Here is a 13257-nt window from a genome sequence, read left to right as displayed (position 1 = left end):
ATGTGTGATATGTGATATGAGGTAGCATGTGGCTATGTATGAGGCACTATGTGCAAGCTTTCTGTGTATACGAAAGTATTCCAAGTGTTTACCAGGCAAATCAATGAGATATGAGAAAAGTAAGTCAATAATGAGGAACTATGAGAATGTACTATGAGTTGGTAAAGGTATGTACGTAAAACTCATGAGTAAAGAACTTAGTATGTTATAAACATGTGGTAAGAATGCATATAAGAAAGTTGTGCTTATGGGATTTGATGACATTTATGACACTTTGCCTTATATTAATTGTATGATTTCTGTTGCTTATTATTTGAATCTGAACTTACTAAGCTTTAAGCTAACTCCCCTTCCTTTCCATTTCTTATAGTGTCGCCAAGCTAGGTCGGGGATCGAAGGACGTCAGAGACTCAATCACACTATCAATTGGACATTTGGGTATAGTTAGTCTCAACATTTGAGTATGGCATGTATAGGGGACTTGATCATTTTGTTATATGTCATTTTGAATAGCCAAACTGTGTTGGCCCATGACGGTATTATGATTCATTTTGTATAAGGCCATGAGGTGTGGCTTATATTTGCTTCTGGGGTTGTAACCCTAATTATTTATGCATGCATGCAATGTGTTTAGGCTTTATGATGTGGTTGGTGGCTACTTGTTGGTAATGGATGTGATAAATGGCACATATGCTTAATGAATGAATTGGGACTAATAGGTATGACCATAGCTATGGTATAATTGAGTAGATTGAAGGTAGGTTTATAACAATGAATAAATATGAAATTGGTGTGGAATGCCGTATAAAAGCATAATGGTTTGAGTATGTAAGATGTTGACATTACAAAGTCATGGATTAATCATGATTGTGAGTATTTGAGTGACTAAATATGCTATGTTGCATGTCATTAAAAATGTATAAGTGATTGAGCATTTAAGGGTGGCAAATGGCTTGGAAAATAGCCTCAAAGTTGTCCACAAGGGTAGACACACAGGCATGTGTCTAGGCCGTGTGTGACACACGGTTTTGCCCATGGGCGTGTGATTCGACCATGTGTCCCCTGCACCCTAATTAGGTAAAACAAAATGCCCAGTAGTAAACACATAGGTAAAGACACGGCCGTGTGTCTCAGTCATGTGAAGGGCACGACCTTAGGACATGGGCATGTGCCCAGGCCGTGTGTAGTCTACACTTAATTTTTGGGAATCTAATTCGCCACACGGCCTAGCACATAGGCGTGTGACCCTAATTGTGTTGATGACGTTATAAATAGAGAGTTGCACGGGCTAAGGACACGAGCATGTCCTATGCCACATGGGCATGTGTGTAGCCATACAGCTTGCCCCCACTGTGTGTGACCCTGTTTCCATGAAAAAAAATTAAGTCTTCTAAATGTTTTTAAAGTTCTCAGTTTAGTCTCAAATCACTCCCAGTGTATGTTTTGGGACTTGTAGGCCCGTAATAGGGGTGATATGCATATGTATAAATGGTTTTAAATTGGAAGAAATTTTATGGCTCGATTTTGTATGTTTGCTTACGTTTAAGTTTGGTGATGCCTCAAACCCTATCCTGGTATCGGATACAGGTAAGGGGTGTTACATTTAGTGGTACTACAGTTTAGTCGATTCTCAAACTAACATAGTATATGTACGAGTCTAGCTATACATGCCATAAATAAATTATGATAGTGTGACGACTCTTGACGATTTTAAAATGTGTTTTCATATAGTAAATGGATCCCGACAGAGCAGTGGCAGATGATGTTGAAAGTAATGCGCCTACTCCTACTGAAGGGGCAGTGCCGTCTGATAATAGACCCCCGATTGTTAGTCGAAGAGAAGGAGGAAGGGAACCTATTCTCCATATGATGGATGCCTGGTGTACCGAGTTAGTTCGAATGAACCCGAATGCTCAACCCCCTCCACCCCCACCTATTCCCCAACCTATCCTAGTGGCACCCTAAGGTATGGACTTCATAAGATTGAATAGACCTCCAGTTGATAAGATTGAAAACAAGGGGCCAAAGAATTCCGAGCAGGTATAGATGATCTAAAAGGCAGAGTTCTGGCTTGAGAATACCATCAGGGTATTTGATGAGTTATCTTGCACACCAAAGGAATGTATGAAATGTGTTGTGTCACTCCTGAAAGACTCAGCTTATCAGTGGTGGAACACCCTTGTGTCAGTTGCACCAAGGGAGAGAGTTAATTGAGAATTTTTCCAAGAAGAGTTTCGTAAGAAATACATTAGCCAAAGGTCTATTGATCAGAAAAGAAAGGATTTCTCGAGTTAAAACAGGGCCAAATGACGGTAATGGAATATGAGCGTGAGTTTGTGAGACTGAGCAAATACGCTCAAGAATGTGTATCGATTGAGACCATTATGTGTAAAAGATTTGAAGATGGGTTAAATGAAGACATCCGATTATCCGTTGGTGTCCTTGAACTGAAAGAACTTTTTGTGCTCATAGAGAGAGCTTGTAAGGCTAAAGAATTGGCTAAGGAGAAAAGAAAAGCTGAGTTAGAGTCTCGAGATTTGAAGAAGAGACAAATGGGTAAGTCATTTCCGCCTTCATCTAAGAAACTGAGAGAGTTTAATACTCGATCAAGTGCTTCAATAGGGTTTTCAAATAGAAACCATGGGAAACAGTATTCAGGTCAAAAGGCTCAGACTACTTTAATAGTGAGTGTGGGTAATGCTCGACCTAATAGATTTAAGTGTCAACATTGTGGTAGACGTCACCTCGGTGAGTGCTAGATGAATAACCGAGCATGTTTTAAGTGTGGATCACATGATCATCTTATCAAGGATTGTCCTGAGATGGTTGAGAAAGAGAAATTCTAGAGTGCGAGATCTAGTAATATTTTTTCTAGAGGGAGGCCACAGAGAAATTCGAGAAGTGGAGCGAGTAGCAAGAGTACACCTAGAGATCTAGTTGTTAGGCCCGAGGGTAGAGCACCTACAAAGACTTATGCCATTCGCGCCCACGAAGAGGCTTCATCTCCTGATGTGATTACGGGTACATTTTCTGTCTATGATACTTCTATTATTGTTTTAATTGTTCTGGGATCTACCCATTCATATGTTTGTGTGAAATTGGTATCTAGCATGAATATGCCTGTCGAGTCTACAGAATTTGTGATAAAAGTGTCAAACCCTCTAGGCAAATATGGGTTAGTTGACAAAGTATGTAAGAATTGTCCTTTGATTATTAGAGGTCACTGTTTTCCAGCTAATCTTATGCTCTTTCTGTTTGATGAATTTGATATAATTCTTGGTATGGATTGGTTAACTGCTCATAATGTGATAGAAATTATGGAAGAAAATTTATTGAATTGAAAAGTGAAAATGGGGATATTCTTTGGGTTGAACCAGATGAATTGGATAACTTGTCTGTAGGGATTTCTTCTATGACTGCTCAGAAATGTATAAGAAAGGGTTATGAAACTTGTCTTGCCTTTGTACTGAACACAAAAGAGTCTGAGTTGAAAATTGAATCTATGTCGGTAGTATGCGAGTATCCAGATGTGTTTCCGGAAAAGTTGCCTGGATTGCCCTTATTAGAGAAGTTGAATTTGGTATTGATTTGATTCCTGGTACACACCTATTTAGATTGCTCCATATAGGATGGCTCTGACAGAATTAAAGGAATTTAAATTTCAGTTACAAGGTTTAATGGATAAAGGTTTTGCGAGACCTAGTTATTCCCCGTGCTGTGCACCAGTACTATTTGTAAAAATAAAGATAGTTCAATGTGATTATGCATTGACTACCGACAGCTCAATAAGGTGACCATAAAGAACAAGTATCCTTTGCCAAGGATCGATGATTTGTTTGATCAATTTGAAGGGAGCCACGGTGTTTTCAAAGATAGACTTGAGATCCGATTACTACCAGTTGAGAGTTAAGGAGTCTGATGTGCCAAAAACTATCTTTCAGACGAGGTATGGTCACTATGAATTTTTCGTTATGCCTTTTGGTTTAACGAACGCTCTTGCTGTATTTATTGATCTGATGAATCGTATTTTTCGACCGTATTTGGATAAGTTTGTTGTTGCTTTTATCGATTATATACTGATTTATTCTCGTGATGAGACTGAACATGCCGAGCACTTGAGAACGATATTACAAACTTTGAGAGACAAGCAATTGTATGCTAAGTTTAGTAAGAGTGAATTTTGGCTTAGAGAAGTTGGATTCTTGGGCCACATTGTTTCGGGTAATGGCATTAGAGTTTACCCGAGTAAGATTTCGGCTATTGTTGAATGGAAACCGCCGAGGAATGTAACTAAGGTTAGAAGCTTTCTAGGCTTGGCGGATTATTACAAGCAGTTTGTTAAAGGATTTTCCATGATTGCTACTCCGATGACGAGGTTGTTACAAAAAGATCTCAAGTTCAAATGGACGGAAAAGTGCCAACAATGTTTTGAGAAACTAAAGGCATTATTGACCAAGGCAGCAGTTTTAGTACAACCTGAGTCGGGAAAAGAATTTGTGGTTTATAGTGATGTATCCTTGAATGGATTGGGCTGTGTACTTATGTAAGAAGGCAAGGTAATAGCTTATGCCTCGAGATAGCTGAAACCACATGAGAAAAATTATACGACACATGACTTGGAACTAGTCGCCATTGTGTTTACGTTGAAGATTTGGAGACATCATTTGTATGGTGAGAAATGTCGAGCATTCACTGACCATAAAAGTCCAAAGTATTTAATGACTCAAAAGGATTTGAACATACAGAAAAGGAGATGGTTAGAGTTGTTAAAAGATTACGAGTTTGTGATTGACTACCACCCGGGAAAGGCGAATGTGGTCGCCGATGCTTTGAGTAGAAAGTCATTATTTGCGTTAAGGGCTATGAACACTCAGCTAGCTTTATCAGATGATGGTTCTATTTTAGTTGAGTTGAGAGCTAGACTAATACTTCTCCAAGAGATTTATGAAGCTCAGAAATGTGACAATGATTTGGAAGACAAGAGGGTTTAGTGTGAGTTAGGTATCGAATCAAATTTCTGGATTGGTTCCGATGGTTGCTTGATGTTCCGAGATAGGATTTGTGTCCCTAAAAATACTGTGTTGATTCAGAAGATTTTGTATGAGGCACATAATAATTGTTTGTCTATTCATTCGGGTAGTACGAAAATGTACAATGACTTGAAGAAATTGTATTGGTGGCCGAGTATGAAAATACATATTTTTGAGTTTGTATCGAGATGCTTGATTTGTCAGCAAGTAAAAGCTGAACACCAAGTACCTTTCGGATTACTTCAACCAGTGATGGTTCCCAAGTGGAAATGGGATCATATTACTATTGACTTTGTGACGGGCTTGTCATTGACACTCAGAAAGAAATATGCCATATGGGTTGTTGTTGATCGATTGACAAAGTTGGCTCACTTTAAACTAGTACATATTGTCTACTCACTTGACAAGTTAGCCAAGTTGTATATTTCTGAGATTGTGAGATTGCACGGAGTGCCTTTATCGATTATTTCGGATAGAGATCCGACGTTCACATCACGATTTTGGAAAAACTTACAAGAAGCTTTGGGTACAAAGCTGAATTTTAGTACTGCTTTCCATCTGTAAACTGACAGTCAGTCTAAGTGGGTAATTCAGATTCTTGAGGATATGATACGGTGTTGTGTTCTTAAGTTCCAAGGTAGTTGGGAAAAGTACCTACCGTTGGTAAAATTTGCCTACAACAACAGTTTTTAGTCGAGTTTGAAAATGGCGCCTTATGAGGCATTGTATGGGCGTAAGTGTCGAACGCCTTTGTATTGGACCGAACTCAGAGAGAATCAAATTCATGGAGCTTTAGACAAAGAAATTGAAGAAAAGGTAAAGCTAATTCGTGATTGCTTAAAAGCCACTTCGGATAGACAAAAATCCTACACGGATTTGAAATGGTAGGAGATTGAGTTTTAGGTCGGTGATAAGGTATTCTTGAAAGTGTCTCCATGGAAGAAAGTTCTCAGATTTGGCCAAAAAAGCAAGTTGAGTCCTCGTTTTATTGGACCGTATGAGATTATTGAAAGGATAAGGCCGGTAGCATATCGGTTGGCATTGTCGTCTGAATTGGAAAGAATTCATGATATGTTTCATGTGTCTATGTTGCGCCGATACCGATCAGACTCTTCACATGTAATTTCACTGACAAAGGTCGAGATTCGACCGGACATGACTTATGGCGAAAAGACGGTTAAGATTTTGGCTCGAGAAGTCAAGCAATTGAGAAACAAAAGTATTGCCCTTGTGAAAGTATTATGGCAAAAACATGGGGTGGAAGAGGCTACATGGGAGCTCAAGTGAGAAACCAATACCCAAACCTTTTTTACTGGTAAGATTTTCGGGGACGAAAATCCCTAATGGGGGAGAGTTGTAACATCCCGATTTTGGGCCTAGTCAAAATAATGGTTTCGAGACCATAAATCCGAAGTAGAAATAATTTTTTTATGAGTAGGATAAGGTCTATGATATGATTGCATCCTTGTGTGAAAATTTCATGAAGAAATTTTATGCATAAAGTGTTCAATTTGATAATTAGGACTAAATTGAATAAGTTGCAAAAATACATGTTCTAGAATCTTTAAGCTTGAAATTGCCATGGATTTTTAATTAGAGGGTGTTAAATAGCAATTTGACCAATTTCTAATTTTATGGACAAAAAATGAGCATGGATAGGAAAAATTTGAAAGAAATGCCTCAAGGGTATTTTTGTCATTTGTTTTATAAAAGAATAAAAAAGGAAAATGAAGCAAAAATTGGCTCATCTTCTTCTTGTGTGTTCCAAAATTTAGAAGGGCAATAGCTAGGGTTTTTCTTCAACTTACAAGCTAAATAGTAAGTGCATCCTAGCCCCATTTTTAATGCTCTTTACATTTTTAAAGTTGTCATCAACCATCTACCTATTTTTAGTCTTATTTTGAGCTAGGGTTCATATTTAAAAATTGACCTATGTGTTACATGCATGTATTTTGATGTTTAATGAAGGAATATGAATGTTTGATGTGTGTTAGACAACTTTTACTAAGTAATTTTTCATGGAAATACCTAAAAATGACCTTTTTGTAAAAGTTGTAAACTTGAGTAGTAAAAATCTGACTTAAAGGAAAATGTGGGCTGTTATGAGCATGTGTTAAGTTCGGCTAGGCTTGGATGACAAAGAAAATGGATACATTTCATTTTACGAGCCTAAGGACTAAGTTGTAAATATGTGAAAAGTTAGGGGTAAAAATGTAATTTTACCAAAATATGAGTTATGGACTGAATTGCATAATGTGTGTATTGAATAAGCTAAATTTCGTATTATAAAGCAAGAAAAACGAGGAACAAACCTTGATCGGGGGGAAAAATAAGGTGTACGACGATTAGATCCGTTTTTACTATTTTTGTACCGAGGTAAGTTCATATCTAAATAATGCAATGTTGTATCATGTTTTAATGCCTTATTAATGTATGAATTTCTATATTTAATTGTTATGATGAATGTATGAATGACATTATGGTATATGAGAATGATGTTGCGAACGAGTTAGACGAAGATGTGGCATTGAGAAAATCCCGTTTGAACCTTAGGAATAATTTAGGTAACAATGTGACATGTCACTAGGAACTATGTAATTATGAGCTCATGAGATTATGTGAATATGTGACTATGTGAATTCGGGTGCTGGTCTTGTACGTTCTACCGATGGCTGGGTAGCCCGACATGTGTTGTGGGTACCTGTCAGGTTGAGTGGGTAGCTCTGTAGTTACATCCTGACTGTTAGCTTGTGTGAGGTGGTCTATGATTAGCTTGAGAGCGAGCAATGTGTGATATGTGATATGAGGTAGCATGTGGCTACATATGAGGCACTATGTACAAGCTTTCCGTGTATCTGAAAGTATTCCAAGTGTTCAAAGGGTAAATCAGTGAGTTATGCAACAAGTAAGTCAATAATGAGGAACTATGAGAATGTGCTACGATTTGGTACGGGTATGTACGTAAAACTCATGAGTAAAGAACTCGGTATGTTATAAACATGTGGTAAGAATGCATATGAGAAAGTTGTGCTTATGGGATTTGATGACATTTATGAAACTTTTCCTTATATTAATTGTATGATTTATGTTGCTTATTATTTTCATGTGAACTTACTAAGCTTTAAGCTTAGTCCCCTTCCTTTCCATTTCTTATAGTGTCGCCAAGCAAGCTCAGGGATCGAAGGACGTCGGAGACTCGATCACACTATCAATTGGACATTGGGTATAGTTAGTCTCAGCATTTTGAGTATGTTATGTATAGGAGACTTGGTCATTTTGTTATGTGTCATTTTGAATAGCCAAATTGTGTTGGCTTATTATGGTATTATGATTCATTATAAGGCCATGATATGTGACTTATATTTTCTTCTTGGGTTGTAACCCTAATTATTTATGCATGCATGCAATGTGTTTATGCTTTGTGATGTGGTTGGTGGCTGCTTGTTGGTAATGGATGTGATAAATGGCACATATGCTTAATGAATGAATTGGGACTAATAGGTATGGCCATAGCTATAGTATAATTGAGTAGACTGAAGGTAGATTTATAAGAATGAATAAATATGAAATTGGTGTTGAATGCTGTATGAAAGCATAATGGTTTGAGTATGTAATATGTTGACATTACAAAGTCATGGATTAATCATGATTGTGCCTATTTGAGTGACTAAATATCCTATGTTTCATGTCATCAAAAATGTATAAATGAGTGAGCATTTAAGGGTGGCAAATTGCTTGGAAAATAGCCCCAAAGTTGTCCACACAGGTAGACATACGGGCATGTGTCTAGGCCGTGTGTGACACACGGTCTTCCCCATGGGCGTGTGATCCGGCCATGTGTCCCCTGCACCCTAATTAGGTAAAACAAAATGCCCAGCAATAAACACAAGGGTAGAGACACGGCCCTGTGTCTCAGCCGTGTGAATGACATGACCTTAGGACATGGGCGTGTGCCCAGGCCGTGTGAAATCTGCACTTAATTTTTGGGAATTTAATTCACCACACGGCCTAGCACACAAGCGTGTGACTTGGCCGTGTGACCCTAATTATGTTGATGACATCATAAACAGAGAGTTATAGGGGCTAAGGACACAGGCGTGTGTGTAACCACAGGACCTACCCCAACAGGCGTGTGACCCTGTTTCCATGATAAATTTTCTAAGTCTTCCAAATGTTTTTAAAGTTCTCAGTTTAGTCCAGAACCACTCCCAATGTATGTTTTGGGCCTCATAGGCCCGTAATAGGTATGATATGCATATGTATAAATGGTTTTAAATTGGATGAAATTTTATGGGTCTATTTTGTATGTTTGCTTATATTTACGTTCGGTGACGCATCGAACCCTATCCCGGCATCGTATATGGGTAAGGGGTGTTACAAAATATGCTTTTAGTCCCTATACTCTCCGTATATTTAAAAGTTAGTCCTTTCACTATATTATATAATGTTCTATAAAATATAATGTATAATATATTAATGCTACATTTGGTTGAAGTATTATTTTTTGCATATGTTTAAACTAATTCAATTAGTAATATTTTGTAACAACCAGAAAGTCAATGGTGTTAGAAAATATAGGTTTTGGACCTCGTATCCATAAATCGAGCCTGTAAAAATGATAATATAGGTGAATTAAATCTTGGATAAGTAATTTAACCGAATTGGTGATTAATTAAGGTAAAATGACTAAAATAAAAAAGTCGTAAAAGTCAATCATTATGAATTTTTGAATAACTAAAAATTCAAAATGGTAATTGGGCCATCTTAAATCACCAAATGGTGGTGGATGACATGAAAACCCATTACCTTTGCTTAAATTGTAATTAGACATTACTTAATTAAATTTTAATGAAGTAAAATATAATTAATTAAGTTAAGACATAAACTAATCTAAGTACATATATCATTTTTGGTGGAAAGAAAGAGGGTATCATCTCTTTCAACTGAATTGGGAGAAGAAGAAAACCTTAGACCTCGTTAACAAGGGTTTCAACCTTTTAAACAACAAATTGGTTCAATTTAGTCCTTTTTTTATAATTTTTATGTTTTTGAACTCATGGGAGATTAACCTAGCTAGCCCATGTATCAATTTGTAAAACTACTAAAGTTTTGAAAGTTTCCATAGTTGAGAATTGAAAGTTTTATGTGTTAAATTGATAGATTTTAAGCTTAGATATGAAAAAAGGAATAAATCTTAAAGCTTAATTGATAGTTTTACATTAGAGGATAAATTGAATAAATGATCAAATTGGTTGTAGAAATAAGAAATAGGAGGTCCCTAATGAATAATAGTGAAATTAGATTACAAATTGGAGTTTTAGATTGAAATTTATGTTAGTATCAATTTTAGGGACTAAATTTAAAAAATTCATATAAATTGATAATTGACTGTGAATTGGTTGAATATTGATTGTGTTGTATGTTTATGTTAATCCTTAGCTAACGCCAACCTAAATTTGTCAAGAGGGAAAGGAAAATCAAAAGTCGTCGACGAGTAGCTCAGAATTTTCGGTTTGTATTTCTATGATTTAGTATCTATTTAATTACTACATTTTCATGCCATTTTACATCATATATTTTTGAGGTAAATCATTGATGATTATTTGAGTTGATTTGGTATGTATGAGATTGATTTTCAATATAAGGGCTAAATTGAATAAAGTATGAAACTTGGAATTTACTTGATATTTCTAAATTTACATGGACTTGGGTTGAAATATGTTATATAAGTTATGGAATTATGATATGTTGATTGATTTGAGATTTTTGAATTGTAATTTGAATTGAATATAATGAATCGAAATTGGAATACCCTATAAGTTGTTTGGACCAAATCAAATATAATTGGCACGCCATAGGGTCAGAATATTGTTGATAACCATTGTTGCTAGACAACCTAGGATGTTAGATTATAAATGTTGAGTCATCATTGTAGGGCAATCTGGGATGACAGATTTATTGAGTTGAGGAAACCATTTTTGCCGGGCAATCAGGAATGGTATTATAAATTGTTGTAGTGCCATCGTTGCCAGACAATCCAGGGTGATGGATCTTCATATTCGTTCTGAGTCCATGTCAAGTTAATAGGGTTAAGAAAACATTTAAATTGGTTAAATGGAAAATAAAATGAAATGTGAACTTTCATAGTATGCGAATTGAATTTAGAATGAGCCCTAGGGGGTAGAGTAAGTTTTGATGAACTTGTAATCTCGAAAATGATTGAATTAATAACATGGAATTATGTTTAATGTTTTCAAAATAGTAAATTATAATTGAATAAAAGAATGATATGTTTAGACATGCTTATAATGTAATAAGTTGTAAAGGTGACTATGTTTAAATTCATATGTATATATAATGATAGTTTTTTTGTCTGAATAGATGAATGGTTGATATGTAAGATTTGTAACAACCTTTACCCGCATTCAACGCCGGAATAGGGTACGAGGTATTACTGAACTTATCACACGAACAACCATACAATTCTGAGTCATGAATTTGCGTCCAAATTAAAACCATTTGCATTTAATCATAAAGACCCTAATACGAGCCTACAAAGCCCAAAACATGCATTGGAAGTGATTTGGGACTAAACTGAGAACTTTAGAAATTTTTACAAAACGTAAAAAATTTTCCACTAAACAGGGGTCACATGCCCGTGCGGGTAGGCTATGTGGTCACACACACCCGTGTCCCGACCCCGTGTAACTTTCTGACTTGTAACTCATGAACAAATTGAGATCACACAGCCAAGTTACACGCCCGTATGCTCGGCAATATGGAAAATTAATTTTCATAAAATAAGTACAGACTTCACACGGCCAGGGCACACGCCTGTGTTTGAGGCTGTGCTGCCCACACGGCTGAGACACACGCCAGTGTCTCTGCCCGTGTGCTCAATTATGAGTATTCTTTTTCTCAAAATTTAGGTGCAAGCGACACACGACCTAAACACATGCCCGTAGGGCAAGCCGTGTGTCGCACACGGCTTAGACACACGCCCGTTTGTTTACCCGTGTGGACAAAATAAGGCTATTTACCAAGCTATTTTGCCACCCTTAAATGCACACACCTACACAACATAACATAGCACTAATATACATACAACCAACATCCACAACTAAGACATCAACACATCATTCATGAAAGGCATCATCATATAAATATACTTATAGCCAATATTAGCCAATTTCCAATGGCCTTATACAAAACGAACTTCTAACCAATATAAGCCAACACATTTGGCCAAATCAATTATGACACATAACAAAATGACCAAGTCCCCTATACATGTCATAACTCAAAATGTTGAATTCATTGGTACCAAAATAATTTTTGATAGTGTGAATAGATCTTCGACGATCTCTGAACCCGAGCTAGCTTGGTAACACTATAAGACAAGGGAAAGAAAGGGGAGTAAGCTATATATGTAACACCCCTAACCCGTATCCATCACCGAAATAGGGTTACGAGGCATTACTGATCAAGCACAACATAATTCATACATCTGTGCAATCGTAATTAAAATCCATTCATATCAAAAACATTGTCCCTTGTAAGGTCCTACGAAACCTTAAAACATGCTTAGAAGTGCTTTGGGACTAAACCGATAACATATGCAAACTTTAGGAAACTTAGAAAATTTTTCTTTAATTCAAGGTCACATGCCAGTGTGAACAGGTCGTGTACCTCACATGGCCACCAGACTTGCCTGTGTCACAGGCTGTGTGAAAATAGGGCATACATACTGGCTTGTACCATAGGGTCGAGGACACGCCCTTGTGCCATGACTGTGGGAAAACTGAGGAGATTACTAACTTGGGTCACACGGCCGACCACACGCCCATGTGCCAACCCGTTTGCCACACATGGGCAGTAGACATGCCCATGTGTCTAGGCCGTGTCAAAACTGTAGGGTATACTAACTTTAATTCGAAGGGTACCCCATGAGACACACGATCGTGCAGCATGACCGTTTGTCGCACACGGCTGAGACACACGCCTATGTTTCTGCCCGTGTGGACAAAAATAGGTCATTTGTAAAGCCAATTTACCGCCCTTCCTTCATGCACACAAAACAAACCATATGGTACCATTTCAATACATATTTTAGCAGCCAAAACATGCTATTCTATTCACATATCATGTCATCTATCTACAACCATTTCAACTACTCAATTCCATATTCAAAAACATATCAAAATAATATGCCAAAATCTTTAAGACT

General features: G+C 37.0%; 1 pseudogene; it reads left to right on the top strand.

Moving 5' to 3' along the window:
* Nucleotides 1-2306: 2306 nt before the first annotated feature.
* Nucleotides 2307-13257, top strand: part of LOC108459028 (uncharacterized) — a 76461-nt pseudogene continuing 65510 nt past the window's right edge.

Source organism: Gossypium arboreum, chromosome 3, assembly GCF_025698485.1.
Source record: "Gossypium arboreum isolate Shixiya-1 chromosome 3, ASM2569848v2, whole genome shotgun sequence".
NCBI lineage: Eukaryota > Viridiplantae > Streptophyta > Magnoliopsida > Malvales > Malvaceae > Gossypium > Gossypium arboreum.
This window is presented reverse-complemented; position numbering and strand designations above follow the sequence as displayed.